Source organism: Plectrocnemia conspersa, unplaced genomic scaffold (assembly GCF_051122295.1).
Source record: "Plectrocnemia conspersa isolate PC_06_02 unplaced genomic scaffold, ASM5112229v1 ptg000006l, whole genome shotgun sequence".
NCBI lineage: Eukaryota > Metazoa > Arthropoda > Insecta > Trichoptera > Polycentropodidae > Plectrocnemia > Plectrocnemia conspersa.
This window is the reverse complement of record NW_028277170.1, coordinates 18,970,424-18,988,827: the sequence shown is the minus strand read 5'-3', so window position 1 is coordinate 18,988,827 and position 18,404 is coordinate 18,970,424. Positions and strand designations below refer to the sequence as shown.

Genomic DNA, 18,404 nt, shown 5'->3' with positions numbered 1-18,404 from the left:
TAGGATTAATTAATTTTTATATCGTTTTCCATATCTTATTCGGGTCATTTTTTATTTCATCTATCAACTTTTCATAACATTTTTTTAGCTATTTTTTAATACTTTGACTGCCATATTTCTACATTGTTGATATGTTTTCCTTTTTTCATTTAAAACTTTATAATTACTCGTTTTAATACAGATCCACTGAAACTTGTTGTTTCGATTCGCATTTTAGCTTTAAGCTGTTTTAATTTTGTCCATGACAATAAATAAATTATAAGTATATTAGGTTAATGTGACGGGAATTGCTTCTCTCATGGTCAATTTTGTGTTAATCAGACTAATGAAAATAATTTAATTTAAGAGTTGAAGGATATAACTGGAAAAAAGCGAACAAACCAGTATACTTATTTTTTAAATAAACAGGAAACAGGTGACGGCACACAAATATATTATTATTAGGTATTTAATAAAGGTATGACTTGTATTCTAGCAAGCTCATTTTTGACACTTTGTATGCGGAAGACGCTTATCTGTTAAAAGCGGGAGACGAGGGCGAAATTTATTTTTGTACTGCGATGTTAGGACAATTATCTATTATCTTATGTTGCAGATATTTTTTAATTATAAGAAGAATCTGGTTTATTGCTTAAAATTTTACGACAGGATGTAAATAAATTAAAAATATATACATTCGAAAATGGATTCACGTAATTAAAATTCTGTTTGACGAAATTAAGGTTATTGATTAGAATATAAAATGAATAAGAAATTTATTTAATTTACTATTGCTTATTTAATATCATTTCCATATTTTTACTTCAAATTAAATTTAACGTACGATAAGGGGTAGATAAGTTATCGGAATTGAGTTGAAAAAAATGACCAATGTCCAAACTAAGCTAAAAAATAGTTTATAGCAATCGGCGAATAAACACACTGGACCCAGAATTGAAAATGCATCTTAAATAAAATGTATTTTGGTAATTGAAAAAGGAACGCTTATCTATAATTTAAAAAGACTTAAAATATGGATGAACTTTCGGAATATGATAATCTTTCTGAAATACCTGTTGACTATATCATAATACAAATAACGAAAAATGTGATTTAGAATTTCGATTTTATAACAAAAAAATGTTTGTGATGAAATATGGAAAATGTTTATGATGAAACCGATTTAAAAGTATCAATGAAATATTATGATTTATTGCAATATTGAGAAGATCCTGTATATCAGTTATCAAGACAATGTGTCTTTTCTTGAAATTTGCTTTTTAGCATTTCATTATTTTGCATATTAATCACTTTCAATTAAAGGTGAAGTAGAAGTTTCTCAATTGTACAGGCGGATAGATTAAAAAAATATAATTTATTCTAGAACTGAAAATATGTTCACCGCATATTTTTATGGTAATAGAGATTTAACTTATTTAAAAAAATGATACTATGGAAAATACATAAAGCAGTAAGTTTAATATATGAGCACTGTATTTCATTGTAGTTTTAAGTTAAATTTGTTTAAAAAAAACCTATGATATTTGCAGGAAAGGGTGGGATTTTTTTGAGAAAATATTTAACCGTTTCTCTGAGTGCAAAAAGTCTCAATAAAACATTACCAAAACGGAGCTATCGTGTAGTAAAGCAAGTCAAGATATTCAGATTTTACTGCTAACAAAATCAAGAAACTGACAACGGTTAAGTTCAGAGAACTGATTCAATAACACATGAGAGATTGAGATACTTCCCACAAAGAACCTGCTAGTGAATAATACAATGAATAATTAAAGGCCTACAACACCTTGCGTTTTCACAAGCTACATATTTTTTTTACAACTAAGTCTTAACCCGTTATGTAAATAATTTTACCACCATTAGATATGACACATTTATCGATTTCAGTTCACAATGTTTAGTCAAGTTTATTAAAATATTTATGACTATTCATAGAAGCAAATTTTTTAATTATTTCATACAGAAAATCGACGGCACCGCCACGATTTTATTGCTTTTGACGTGGATTTTTGACTTCTGAGAAGGGATAATTGTTTTTGCGCCTTACTATTGACCAAAATTCGATTTAGATAGGCTTAATTCAAGTCACATATTATTGTTAAAAAAGTATTATTAAGAACGCTAGATAACCGACCGTTTATAACACAATTTTATTGCTTTTGACAGGGAATTTGACCTGAAAAATACATGTCATTTAATGAAATACTACGAATCATAATGAAATGATATTAAAAAAAGTCTGACTAGCCAACTCTTGCCCCTCCCCCCTCACCCCGGAAAAAATGACGTCCCTGTGTCTACTCCGTTCCGTTATTTCGCATACCTTAATTTTTAACGAATTTAAAAATGTGAAAAATATTCACAGCTCGCGGGCCGGATTTAGTCAGTTTGCCGATCCCTGCTTTAAACGATAACACACCAGTTTATGTTGTGTTGTTATGCATGTTATGTGACCATTTCTGATTACTCAAAATGCAGGGTAAAAAAAATCTTATTGCATTTATAATGACTGACATTGTTTTAAGATCGTACTGCCGTGTGAAACGGTGAACGTCTTTTCGACGTTATAAACTTTCGATGTTCGCCAGAACACGTAGCGCAGCGCAAAGCAGCCACTCGCTGCAGCTCGCACCGTCGTATAGTAAAGATTGCGGATACTAATCGAATCCGAAGCATCAGAAATATCGATTTATAAATCCGATCTTTGAAATAAGCTTAAACTTAACCCTTTGGATGCCGGGCATTTATGGAAAAATGTTCCAGAACTGCCGGGACTTTTTATTAAATAATTAAAAAGTCTAAATGTGTATTTTAGTTTGTAAACATACGGTCGCACGTGCGACGCTGTCTGCAGCGAACTTGACCTAATTAATGATGAATATGCGATTATGTGTTATTTTAGTTCGTATTTACGCTGTAATAAGAGTCATTATCGCATGACGTATTAAAAATTACGAGATGTGAGCGGCGGCGCTCCGACAGGAATCGATAACAATGGTATATAATATGTTATTTATTTTTAAAATGTAAATAAAACTTTTCGTAAATTAATAAAATATGATATTTTTAAATAATGGTTCAAGTAAAAATACCCTACAGACGGTTAAATTTATATATATATATATATATATATATATATATATATATATATATATATATATATATATAAATATGTATATATGTATATATATATATATATATATATATATATATATATATATATATATATATATATATATATATACATCTATATATATATATATATATACATATATACATAAATATATATATATATACATAAATATATATATATATACATATATACATAAATATATATATATATATATATATATATATATATATACATAAATAAATAAATATATATATATATATATATATATATATATATATATATATACACATATATATACATATATATATATATATATATATATATATATATATATATATATATATATATATATATATATATATATATCAGGGCTGTGGAGTCGTTAAAAAAAACACGACTCCGACTCCGACTCAGATTCCGATATTTACCAACAACACGACTCCACTCCGACTCCGACTCCGACTTCGACTCCGACTCAAAAAAGTTTAATTTTATCAGGTATTTTTGATGTTTTTCTACACGTTTAATATTCATACGCTATACACATTCATTATTACGCAATTAAAAATTCATAAATTTAATAATTTAAAAAAATGCTCGGAGTCGCTTATTTTTCACGACTCCGACTCCGACTCCAACTCCGGCCAAAACACCACGACTCCACGACTCCAACTCCGACTCCGACTCCACAGCCCTGATATATATATATATATAAATAAAAATAATAATGAAATTAAAAAAAAAATAATGATTATAATATATTTATAACATATATTTGAAAAAATGTTATATACCCCTGAAGCAATTACCCTACAGACGGTTGAAAATGTATTGGATACTTCGATTTCGGAGCCGTCGGATCCGGCAGTTCTCGCTAGTGTAGCCAAAGCCGATATATCGGATTTCGGTAGCCAAAGGGTTAATAATCAGTATATTAATAAAAGATTTTCTACGATGTATACATGTATATATGTAATACATACTTGAATACATGTATATATATAAATATAAAATAAGACTCCCTGGGACTCGTTGGGGATAGGAAAATAAGATACAGAAAAGAGGGTTACTTTTGCTCTCATATATACTCATAATATCTTCGCTACTTACGACTGTCCACGTCGATTAAATGTTCATGCCATTCATCTTATAAAAAAACTTACATTTCTGCATAGGCACACTCGATTACGAGGAAGTTACGTTGGAAACCTTGAATAAATTAGTATTTAAATTATTTATGGCGATGTACATTGCTGTACTTCTCCGGTATAGAGTATTGACCAGAGTACTTTTTTTTAGCAGCATCGTTATCGTAGTGGATATACTATGCGCATGTACGAAATAAAACTCGTGCATTGAACTGCCATTTATATTTCAGGATGGGGGAAGGTAATGGGTTTATATTTTGTATACGGGCATTGACCGTAAATGCAACGGTCATTGTTGTCTTTGGTCGTCGATCGATGCCAATAAATAAAAACAGGTTGTTGACGTCATTCAAATATCGAATCTTAAAATGATAGATAGATATGTAGGGTTTGTGAAAATTATCATCACTTTCAATATAACAATAAAGTAGAGAAAGTTATTGTGATATGTTCCGATGTTATGCTATATTTATAAATATATATATACATATTATATTATGACGACTTCCGGCATTGCTTAGATTCAGCTAAGCTAATATTTGTTGTGGTATGAGTATTGAAAAAAATATGACCTTTTACAAAGAGAACACGTGTGCTTCAAATTATTATTTTTTCCGAGAATGAGTGTTGATAATAGAAAATATTTGTGAAAGAAACGGTTCTTCATTCTTAAATAATTTAAATTTAAATTTGAACTTCTATACAGGCATTAATTTAATAGAAACGCGAATAGAAAATAGCGTAAAAAACTCACACCTTAATTTGTGGATAAGGATCAAATGTGATTTCCATTCAAAGGATTGCGACAGGTGTATATGTTCATACTACTTATTTTATTAAATATTTTCACGCCACCAAAATAATTATAAATGAATATATTGCTTTTTCTAGTCTTTATTACGTTCGCACGATATTTTTACAAGCTTAAATTACATTATTTTTAACTCTAAAACGGATTGACAGCGAAATTTCGCAATCACGCGAAAACGCGTGAACGGACCGTAATGTGTTTTAACATAGATATGTACTTATTTTTCATCGATTTTGATAGGGCATGTAATGAGAATGACTAATATATTAAAATCTTCAAAAAACGAGAGTATCATTGGATGATATCGATTAATGAGACAATGTTGCATTTTATCCCCTATGCGTTTTAACATTTATAAGCCCTTTGGAGTCCTTTGTTCATACGTATTGGACATATGTTTTTACTGGCAGCTTCTATTGGGTTGATGCAAAAGTTATGACCCTTTTTTATGATCATAGGTAAAAAAATTTTTTCTTCAAAAATGATGAATAATATCTTATTTTAAATGACTCCATTGTATAAAGTATACTTTCCCTCTACTTTCTATTCAGTTTTGGCCTGGCCAGAGTACAGTGAAGAGCCCTTGTATTTTTTCAAAATGTCGGTCGATAAAGTGCATTTACGTCATTTTTTACTTTATGAATTCCGTAAAGACAATACCGCGAGTGTGGCAACCAAAAACATTTGCGAAGTGTTTGGAGCATATGTCATCAAAGTTCGACAGGTACGAAGATGGTTTACAAAATTCCGATCTGGGGATTTTTCACTAATTGATAAACCACGTACCGGGCGGCCATTGAAATCTGATGACGACAAGTTAAAAGTCATAATTGACACCAATTCACGTCTAACCACCAGGGAGATCGCGTCTATGACGGGAGTCAACAAAACAACCGTATTAAGACATTAGAACCCTATGGGGATGGTTTCGCGGTACGACATTTAGATACCTCATCAATTGTCGGCTGCCAATTTATTGGATCGTGTTTCAACGTGTGTTGCTTTGAGTGCGAGACAAAAACATGAACCTTTTTTGCATCGTTTGGTAACGGGAGATGAGAAATGGGTCGTGTACAACAACGTGACAAGAAAAAGACATTGGGCTATACCTGGACAAGCCCCATTAACAACTTGGAAGGCCGAAATCCATAAAAAAAAATTATGCTTTGTTTTTGGTGGGATTGTAAGGGTATTGTGTATCTTAAACTCTTGGAACGCAATCAGACAATTACAGCAGAACGATATTGTCAGAAATTATCCAAATTGAACATCGCCCTTCAAAAGGATAAACCAGAATTGGTAAACAGAAAAGGGGTAGTATTTCACCACGACAACGTGCGACCACATGTGGCTATGATGACCCAACACAAGCTAAATGAGTTGAATTGGGATGTTATCAAGCATCCACCGTATTCTCCTGATCTTGCTCCTTCCGATTTTCATTTATTCCGATCACTGAAAAAATTTTTAAATGATAAAAAATGTAATACAATAGAGAAGGTAAAAACATCCCTTACTACATTTTTCGCATCATAATCCACGGAATTTTACACAAATGGTATTTATAAGTTCATAGAAAGATGGAAGAAGGTTATAAGAACGGATGGAAATTATATAATTGATTAAATAAATATTAAAAATCTAAAAAAAAAATGTTTAATTGTATATGTAAAAAACGGTCATAACTTTTGCATCAACCCAATATATCCATGACGTCAGGACATTTTTTCTCAAGTTATTTTAAAAATTATTAATATTAAAAATAAAATAAATAAGAAATTTATTATTTATATAAATATCTCTATATAATATAAAAAAATAATATCAATTAAATTCCATTCAATCACAAAAATTAAATATATAATATAGTATGGACTATAAAGAGTTAAAAGACATATTTTTGACGAAGCACCGCATCATTAAAAAAACACATGATAGATTTAATACTAGAAATAAAGACAATTTAAGAATAGTTAGGTATAAGAAAACGAGTACGGCCAGGGGAATAATGTACGGAGGTGTGAATTTATATAATAATATTCCTAGGACAATCCGCAAAAATAAAAATTTAGCGGTTTTCTTCAATGAAATAAAGAAACACCTTCATACAATAAGATATATATTATAATATTTAAAAAAATATATATTCTGTTATGTTGTGATTAAATTTTATTAGTGTATAAACAATTATCTATATTAGCTAAATAAATTAATAAAATAATGATACACTGAGGGTTAGATGCTCCATAAGTTGTACATATTCATAAGTAAAGTAGCAGAAGCTTATAAAAAATATAGACTAAAATAAAGACGAAGCTTATAAGCATGTGAAAATACAAGCAAACGATCGAATTCGAACAGATTGCAATCATATTGGGGTACAGATTAAGCGAAAATTTAAACCACACGCTAGAGATTAAATGCAGGATCGAAAAAGCCAGGATAGCATTCACCAAATGAACCAAACGCTACTACTTAAGCTTGTTATTAAGAATCATAATGATAATGTGTTCATTGTTATCTGTCATTATACCTTCGAAATGTCAACTATAAATTTCGAACAAATTTACAGAAATTAAAATCATTACTATAGTTTTTATATTTATCAATCAATCGGAGTAATGATAAAGTATATCGAACGTATATCAGTATCGTGAGCTTTAGAGCTAATAGTAGGGGTGTAAATCCAATCTCTTTTATAATTATGAATATTGATGAAATGGATAGCTATAGAACTGCGTGTGTTAACGCAAATATAATATAGTACACCTTCGTGGCAAAATACAAGGAAGAACGATATCTAGGTTTAAGAACCTACGGCGGTGGTTTGGATAGAGTACTACTCCTTCTTTGGAACATATAATAATCAAAACTTATGCACTGTAATACCATCAAAAAGTCAAATTCGCATAATAAATAATAATAATATTGGATACGTTGGAGACTTACTGTCCAAGGCATATGAGCTTCTCGTGGTTAAATTGAAAGGGGATAAGATAAGTAGCTCTTCCACCTTACGAGAAACAGGAAAAAGTTCCGAGAGCCTCTCAGACGTCATGAAGAGGCATACGTCTGAATCGTATGCGCTACGAGAAAAATATAATACACCTATGTATATGCATTAGAAGTGACGCAGTTTTTTTGCATAGGTTTATGGATTTCCTGGAAGTTTTTATCATTTATTTATGGGTATGTCTATATTGTTTTTGAGTAGTACCTAGCCAATTGACCTTAAGCTTTCATAGTGAAAATATTTATAAAAGATAAAATACTAGAGTGACGAGGCTAATTTATACGTCGTAAAAAAACATGTCGAAAAAAGTGTAATAAATCCGGTTAAGGGTAAAAATATCTACCCTTGATGAAGATCGAATGATATTAAGAATTTTCTCAAATTGTACACCTAAAACTCGTGAATATTACCAGTGAGTATTTACAAAGCATTCGATAAAGAAATATATGTCGACCGCCATTAAATATTGCTTAGGAACGAGAAGTATGCATTCGTATACTTTAAAAAAATACGTTATTGAGCAAAGAAATGCGTCTAGCAAGCATCGAAACAAAAACTCTACTATTATGAATTGAGAAAGAGTGACGCTCTCTGATGAGAATAAAATAAATTTATATTGCTTCGTCGTAAAGGTGGTTAAATATACAGCGAAGATGTCTTTAGGTAATTGTACGAAATTCAGAGAGCCATGTGGTCTGAGGGGTGCTTCTTATATTCCGAAATGGAAGGTATCAACTTAAAGGCGTGGAAAATATTTTCATCCTTTCAACCCTATGAGTAGTGAATTAATTTATACATACTTGTTAACTTTATGTATTTTTCCATAATTATTTCTGTTGTAATTTTTTATTATTATTTTAAATTGGATCAGTGATTTTATTGCTCTGATTTGTTTTAACATATTTATTATGTATTATTCGACTTTTGTGAATTTTTTTATAATATATCAATATAGATGCTTTCAATATTTTATATAAAATAATTATAATTTTTTTCGTACTCTTTAATTTATTGGTATTATTTTCTATATAAAACATTAAAAAATTTTTTTTTTAATAATTGTTTTTTATTTATTATTTCTTCAGTTATACATTAAAATATATAGCTATATGGGGTACTACAAAACAGTGAAAGATCGACTACCGTACATGTACGGCGATACTCCTCAAAGGGCTAATATTTATTTCTTTTTATTAAATCTTCCGTTGTTACCTGACAGGCATAAGCACAATGTGTTACAACGGAGAAAATCTGTACCAACTGAGTCACAGTCAATCAGATATAATGAATTCCTACAAGTTAGTATTAACCACCAGACTGAAAGTCTGGGAATTGGTGACATATATTTTAATAATTATAAATTATTATGTGTAATATAATTTACAACCAATAGATGTCACTGCAGCTGGGGTCGGTTTAAATAATAGCGCATTTTTTATAAATAAAAATTCGAATGCTGCTGTCGGGGCTCGAGCCCGCAACCTGAGAGTCACTAGTCTGAGACGTTACAGACTACGCTATTTCGTCCTTTTGGGAATAGATCATTACCATAATTATAAAGCTCTAAATATTATACATTTTGTTCGCTTCGAAAATAAATTTGAGGTGACCTGTTTTTATATTTTAACAATTTCAAACTTAAAACCAAACAGAAGATTTCGCTGTATGAGATTTTAGATTAAATATTCTAAGAGACAAGAACGAACTCATAAGGAAATAAGCATCTAATATAAACGCCTAAAATGATATGTTCCAGAAATTAATATCGAATTATTTTTTTATAAATGCAAATTTTATTATGTTACCATGTTCAATTACTCTGATTTTATTTATCTTAAAAAAAAATTTTTTCTTCAAAATTATTTTATAAGATAAAAAATCAATTTACTCGTTTTGCGCGTTTAAAGGGTTAAAAGTATCTAATCGTATATCTGTCATACAACAAATGAGACAGATTACATCAATATTTTATACAATACACGGAAAAAAGTTTATATTATATAATAGTTTGCGAATAGTATAATAAAAAAATAATTTGTCTATTTTAACAAAAAATGGTTCAGATATGTTAATCCAAAAAGTAGCCAAAGGGTCTTTCGAGCACGACCCAAATTTGGCGGCAGTGTGGTTATTCAGTCACCTGTGCAACAGATCTGAGCATTTTCGTCAACCTGTTGCTTCCGCCTTGAGGTGAAACTTCCGGGCAACTTGTTAATGTGCCTGAACGTGACTGCTCACTCAGTTTGATTGTGTGAGGAACTCATTGTAAGTATACAGCTATATTTTTTACGTGTCTGACGCTGAAAGAAGTTCCGCTTCTTAATTGTCTATTTCAAAAATTTGAAAGCTTCCGCTTTGCATTTTGGCGTGAAGAGCGTCCGTTCTTTTATCGAAACTTTGAACCCTACCACATCCTACTGCTTATATATATATATATGTCAACAGAACTGAGGAATAGTAACCCATTACCTGCCACGATCCCCATTTGGGGTACCCGACTTTTATTGCTAAAATATTGCAACTGGCAACACAGTTACGTTTAGAAGAGTCTATAGCAGTATTGTCGCAAAAAAGAATCTTCAATTGGAGTAATACATATTTAGAGGTAAATCACAAATAAAAAAAGTGACTTTTATATAATATTTTTTAAATTATATTTTATCTCGTGCATGACTAATAAACATCAGTGCTTGGCCAAATAAATAAATAATCATGAGTCAATGTTATTATTGTTATATTGTCTGTTCCCATTTGGGGAACTAATCAAAAAAATAATCAATATTTCCAAAAATATTGGTATCGATGAACAAATGATTCAGTATTATGACCATCATTATCTTAAACAATTTATAAAAGGAAAACCAATACGTTTTAGATTCAAGAAATGGGCCATGTGTTGTGGCGAAACTCGATATTGCTACAATACTAAATTATATTAAGGGAGACAAGAGAGAGATTACCAAGAGAGATGGGACTGAAGACGTCACTCATAATGAGAAATATTTCTAAAATCGATTATCCATCCAACCATTCTTTCTATTTCGATAGCTTTTTTACTAGTTTCGAGTTGAAGAATAATTTAAGGGGTAGACATATTGCTGCTACTGACATGGTGCGATATAATCGAATGAATAACTGTCCAATAAAATATGACAAAATTATGAAGAAAATAAATCGTGATAAATTTGACTATAGTATGTAGAATGGAAAGATAATAATTGTGTTAATATGTTATCGACCCATGAAAGTATACTTTCATTAGAAAAAGTAAATAGATGGTCAGAAACTGAGAAGAAACACGTGAAAATCCCGCAATTTCGTAGATATAATAAATATATGAGAGGTGTGGATAAATTTGATTGGAGCATAACTAAATATAGGACAAAAACTCGTGGGGGAAAAATGGTATTTTCCGATTTTTACAAATGTTATCGATTTATCGGTAGTAAACACATATGCCCTATATTGTCTTTCCAACGAAACCGTGCCATTGCTTGTATATAGAAGGAGTATTGCGAAAATATTTACGATTAACATTAATATCTGATCCGAAGAATCCAGAAAGACATTCACACCTTTATAATCGAGTTCCTTAAGAAGTTATCCCAATGAACATTAAACAAACATAAGCCGTGCACATAAATAAATTTAGCTGTTAAATATATTTTCATTTTACACACCTGTCATGATCCCCAATTAGGAACATTTATAAAAAGAACGGGATTTTTTTTTGCATGTAATAGGTTAATACCAGTATGTATTGCAAATATTTTAAATTTCGATTAAAATTTTTATTTTAGTTCATAAAAAGTGAGATCTAAGACTTTGTGACTAAACAGAGCATGCACAAGCGTCAGCAGTGGCGTGGCGTGGCATCACTCTTGGTACCAATACGCCATCGCTCAGCTGTCTTTCATTTTGCAATCAAGCGTTGAAGTATCACTGGAGAGCTAATGAATGCCGATTAACACCACAAACTGTCTTTGACTTCTTCGACACTCAACGCATATTTTCTGAAGAAAAAATACATTAAAATATACAAATTTGTTTTTGTTTATTTAAAATAGACGTCGTATATATGGATTTTGAAAAGGCCTTCGATAAGGTTTGTCATGGGTTATTATTAAAAAAATTGTTGGGATGATTTAATTCTCGAGTTATTTGAGTGTCCTCTATGACTAGGGTTGCCAACAGTCCCGGATTAACGAAAGCAGGACCAAAGGGCTCGGCCCTGAGGGGACCGAGGGCCAAGACTGCGACTGAGGCAACGTATAGGTACACCTCTGGAAGATCAGCGGGGTAGTGTTGTGACAAGGATGATACGCAATGCAAAGCAATGCAGGCCAGCCAACGAGAGCACGTCTCCCCGAGCGCTCGGGAGAAATACTAATGCAGCTCCAATAAAATATTTATCACTACGGGGGGTGGGGTCCCGCTCATCTGGCCGTAAGAAGCTGGGTGCCCACCCATAAGGGTTGGACTCGTAGGGCCCTAGTACTGGTAATTAATTTTTAAAACAAATTGCTGTCCCTTGCGAAGTATATCTGCCTGTATAGCGTTAAAGTAAATTGTCAGCTTTCAAAAAAAATATATTAAATTATTTATAAAATAATCTTAACCAATTCTACGATATCATATTTTTCGATTAAGTCGTTTTTTTGCTCGAGTCTGCGGCACTTAAAGGTGCGGTCCAAAATATTTGCATATCTATTAAATAATTATTATCAAAAATAATTAAAAAAAACAAACGTTACTCTTATACGAAACAAAAAACATCTAAATTGCAACATTCATGCGTTTGATTGATTAATGAATCGATACCCCATTTTTGACTAATGTCTCATAATTACCTACAAATATTATTTAATATTTACCTAAGTATATATTACATAAAATCTTATTTGAAATATGTACTTTATTATTCGACATATTTATTCACACAATAAGATGATATGTACACTCAGTGTCCATCACAGGAAGGCTAAGAATTGTATTAAATTATTTATTTATATACATATACAAGGCATAACAGCTTTACGCTAATGCAGCATGCACAGAAAAAAATCATAAAATATTTACAATAATATCATAATGCCTCCAACTGTATCTAGATGAGAACAAATCAATACTATCCGACAGTAGTAAAAAAATATGATGGAAAATTTCATGCGATACAAACAATATGCTGGTAATTAATGGAGAACACAAAAACGTAGTATCAGCAGCATGAATAAGTGATTTCCCAAGTATACTCGTCGACGCGACTCGAGCGAATCATATCTCAAGAATATTGTGGGAATTAAATTTATATTCTCTCATCTACATTTATATTAGAACAGTGGTAACAATGCGCATTAAATGATTATACAAAGCACACAGTGACACCGAGCGCTTCAATTTATGCGTGTATCGCAAAACAAATCTTCGAAGCAGTATTGCATATGATTTTTATATGCCGATAAAATGATGTAGTTTGCTTGAAATATGGTATCACTTCTGTGTGATGAAGCATACATTTCATTGTTTAAGTGGAGTTTTTACTCTAGATCTAGAATATATTATGAAATGATATTTTTTTATTCTAAATTAGAATCTATGATATTAGCGGATGTCTTCCTTACATTCTGTTTGTATCAATACACTTCGAGCCCAATATCTTTTTAATGACACCACAACACCTTTCTAATGTAGATTAATATCCAATTCCCCTGAAGCAAATTTTCCATCCAGTCCTTGGAATATCATATAAAGGCAATCTAGGTATATAAAAAATAGAGGAATGTTTTTACTGTATTAAACAAATTGCCCGTAATATTTCCACATACATAACCATTGCATGTAGTGATTCACTTTGTATAAGAATGTTACACAGACAATGTGTCATATACATACACATATATTTATGTATATTTTATCTTATTTCTAAATCAAAATATTTTTTTTTGATTTATCAGCAAATCTCGTAAAAAGTTTATACTTGCTTTTTCTTTCATTGTGTTTATATTTCATAAAGATAACTGTGATTATCAATAATCATAAACACCTCTCTTCAGAATCTCAATCTCAAATGGATGTAAAATTAATCTCGACTTCAATGCTTTTAAATATGTACCTGAGCATGAGTCACAGCTATAAAGTAGGTTATCACGATAAACGGAAGGAGAAATGGAACAATATTGATAACAAGATATACCAAGATAAGTAAAATTAAACTATGCTATTTCGTTACTATTATAATAAATTATCGATTATATTTACGGACAAACTAATCTTAAAGAAATATTTTGTTGTGACTTTATTGGATAATTACGAGTATTAATTATGTATCCCTAAACCGGGTAAGCGTACAAAATTCTATGCCTTATTATAATTTTATAGATAAGTAATTTGTTTTTGATATTTAATTTACTTTTGGGGCAAAAGAGAGGTGTATTTTTGCTCAGGTAATTTTAGTTTATCACACGAAAGTTTAGAATCTAAGGTGAGACTTTGCAAGTCTAGAAAATTTTTACAAATTTATCGACAGCGAATGTATTTTTCCTTCTACGAGAAAACATAACTGCGACGCCATTAGTCGAACCATTTTTCATTATGTATTATTATTTTTACGTCTATCAACTGATCGATTGAGATTTTTATAAACATATAAAATGGCCGTGTCATTAACGATTAAAACGGTAAAATCAATCGTAAATGTTATGAATAGCAAAGGTCCTAAAATTAAACAGTGGGGTACTCTAACAAATAATGGTTTGAAACTTGACAAATAATTTAAAATTTAAATTAGATATATTCTAACGTTTAAAAACGAGTTTATCAATTGAAGTAAAGCTACAAAAAACGTAGTAAAAAAAGAAATAATTTTCTCGCGATTAGGTCGGTAGCACTAAGGAAGCGTAGGGTCTGTATCCGGTTTAAGAATAACTATTACGTCAGCTAGCTTCCATGCAGATGGAAAATATAGACAAACAAGTGACGAATTTATAATATATAGAAAGTAATCGATGGCAATCGATGGAAGTATTTTAAAAGCACCGTTGGGAATAGTAATTTCAGGAGGCATTGTGATTTGCGGAAATCGTTGAATAATATTAACAAGTTCTTTAGTTGCTATAGGAGTTTTACGAGGTAATTTCTGATTTGTTTACATTTTTATTTTTAAAATTATTTTTAATTATCCTGTACATTGGTTTTATAGATTTATTTTTCTCTAACGGTGATATCAATATTTTGTGATAGTCAAATTTTTTTTATTTTTGACATGTTTTATGTATCGTATACATTTGTCACTCTTTTATGAGAGTAAAATAAATGTATATCGATCAGAAATTACATTCGTTGTCAAGGTGAAAAAATGTCTCTAGTGGCAACTGTGCGAAATCCAGAGGGGGCTGCTACTTATATTCCAGAACTTCATTAACGAAACAGCAATGAAAGTGGATTATAAAACTGTCCCGGATTTTTTTCATCTTCAGTACAAGAGTTCAAATTTGGACTGTTATAGATGTTTCTGCACCCCGTCATTGGATGAAAATAGTCTGTAGTGCCTTTGATATACATTTGTTTAATTCAGTCAAAATATATAATATATAAAATAATACAAGAAATAAAAGGAGCGGAACATTGCCTTCAAAAGTACCCACTATCTAGGTAGTACTTTCACAATTAACATTATTATTCAAAGGGACAGATTGTAGTTGTTTAACGCGGCTCCGATTGTGTTAAAATTTGTTCGCAAATTATTGCTTTTTAAGCGTTTCAAAATATTAGACATAAGAGAAAATATTCAACGAATGTAAATTAGTAGCAGAAAAAGTATTCGATTAGAATATTCAGATCGAATACCTAAGAAAGAAGCAAAGAAATATCGAAAATATCATTATTTATTTACATCTGATGTATAAATGTTATAGCGAATGTCTTTTCTCACTCGTTAAGTCCAAATATATTTTCACCAGTATACATATATTTCTACTAGCGAAATTATAATTTAACTGATAGGCGCTAATACACTGCTCTAAAATGTCGATAAAATTCAATTTGACAGTTGCGAAACATCCATTTGCTGTTCAAACCCAAACCTAACTTTCATTAAATCCAAAATACAAACTAAGCCAACTCATTTCTCAGGGGAAAATAAGCTGAAGAAGTACAGACCGACATCGATCAAAAAGTATGCAAAATAATAAATAAAAGTATGCAAAATAGCAAATGTACGTTTCGCAACTGTCAAATTTAATTTTTATAGAACAAAAAATTGATGAAATATTTTTAAAATAATTATTTTTTATTTAAATTGGCAAAATAAAAAAATACGAATATATTCATTTTTTATTCAATATTCGAATAGTTGAAAACTACGGATAATTGAGAACCCTAACTAAATACAAGCAATCTGCTAAATGATTTTCATAAAAGGAAGCGGTTCAGGTCCGACGAAGAGGTGCAGCAGGCTCCGCACGAATGAATGTGTATTGAAAAGTATATCCTTTGATTTAAATTACGAGAAAAAATCGTACATCTATATAAACACAATTTGTATTTAACGGAACGGAAATAAATTCTGGTCTCTTGAAATTTAGATCAATGGATTTAGAAAGCGATAATTGAATCATATTTTTAATGAAATGGCGTATGTTACGTCAAGTACAGATAAAACATAAAATGTATGCATTTGCAAAAAATAAAATATCAATAAACATACCTCTTTAGTGTATCTTATAAAATCATTGTTTTAATTGTTCTTGATTTTAATGTAGCACTATCAGAATTAACAATTCACCACACTAGTTGAAATCACAGAGCACTGTTTAACAATATCACTACACTTTTCCGTTACCGACACCATATTGAAGTTCTGAAATGACCAAAAGGTAAAATTAAAATTTTGGCCATTAAAAAATACAATCAGTAGCGCAAATGACAATAAATCATACGACACAGTAAATCGCTTGCAAAACATGTACATGATAATATAAAACATGATTGATTTGAAAAAGCACAGTTCTCAGACTGATATGTACAACCTTTACCTGGATGCGTAGTCCCTCGGTTTCACGTTATATAAATGCTACCGACAATGGATAAAAAAATATGTATATAATACAAAATATTAAATTATTACATTTACCATAACGTCTAGAATAAACGTCAGATATGTCAATTTTATATGGTTTCTCAACTAAATATGAAGCAAAGTAGAGCAAATTAATACATTTTATTATTCACTATTATAGAGTTCGTTGTATAGTTATTTCATGGCCAAAAAATACTTGTATGTTAAAATTATTTTACATTAGTACATTTAATATATGACATAATATGTATAAAAAAATAGTAATAAACAAGATTCTACATCCACATGAATGTAAAAATAAGGTTTTTATACATTGACGGTAACATGCATACGTCAAGTTAGTGTGATGAATACGTTCCTGGGTTTTAAAATGTTTATGGAGCTTAGATTTCGTCGGTTGTAGGGACAAGAACACCTTTCCGATACCTGAGTGCAATTTACTCTTAGAAGTTTTTACCTGAGTTCATCGAATAGCATTCTTTGGTCCTGTAACTAAAGCCAAACCACACCTAAGTCTGCTTTGTTTTCTTATAACACAATAACGGAAACAAATTATACATTGGCAATGGAATATTTTTACGTAAGTATTTTTCACTTGTTTTTTAATATCAAAAAATATTTTCATTTCAAATTTAATCATTAGGTTAAGTGACAACAATAGTGACTTTACAAGTCATCATTAAACCTGTGTTAATAAATACAAAAGAGAATGAACTTATTCAAGCATTCGCAAAAATTATATTATACCTTCGGTTTTTGTCAGTCCATTATAGATAAATATTATCTAAATTTCTGAGCTCCACTTTAACGGTTTAAAAACGTTAGATTAACTTAAAAAAAAGGTTCACTACCCCATACAGATTACCGACGCTGCTTAGATTATCAGCGGCCGATGCAGTGTGACAAAAAAATCGATATTACTTGGAAAACATGTGACGAATTCAGAAAGCATAACAAATTTGTGAATTATGAATCTTTTTCCCACAGCAATTGTGTCTTAAAATAAATTTGCCATTCCCAGATTTGTCCAGTTTGAGTTCTAAAATATCTTCATAAATGGTTATTTATATACCTTTAATCACTTATTAAAATTACGTAGTTAAATATTTTATTTTTATTACAAATCTAACCACCATGTCTTGACAAGATTCACAATTGCATATGATGGCCATTATATAAACAATAATTATAAAATTGAACATTTATGCTGCACACCTAAAATAGAT

General features: G+C 30.4%; 1 protein-coding gene across 50 annotated transcripts in view; it reads right to left on the bottom strand.

Annotated features, from left to right (window-relative positions):
- LOC148234439 (uncharacterized) overlaps window positions 1-18,404 on the bottom strand; it is a 68,160-nt gene that overhangs the window by 36,088 nt on the left and 13,668 nt on the right. For 26 of the 50 annotated variants that reach the window (XM_088187326.1, XM_088187328.1, XM_088187334.1 and 23 more), the window contains exon 2: window positions 16,807-16,959. The exons of the other annotated variants lie outside the window; for them this stretch is intronic. The gene's annotated coding sequence lies outside the window, so the exon portion shown is untranslated. The remainder of the gene's footprint in view (window positions 1-16,806; window positions 16,960-18,404) is intronic. 50 annotated transcript variants of the gene reach the window in all.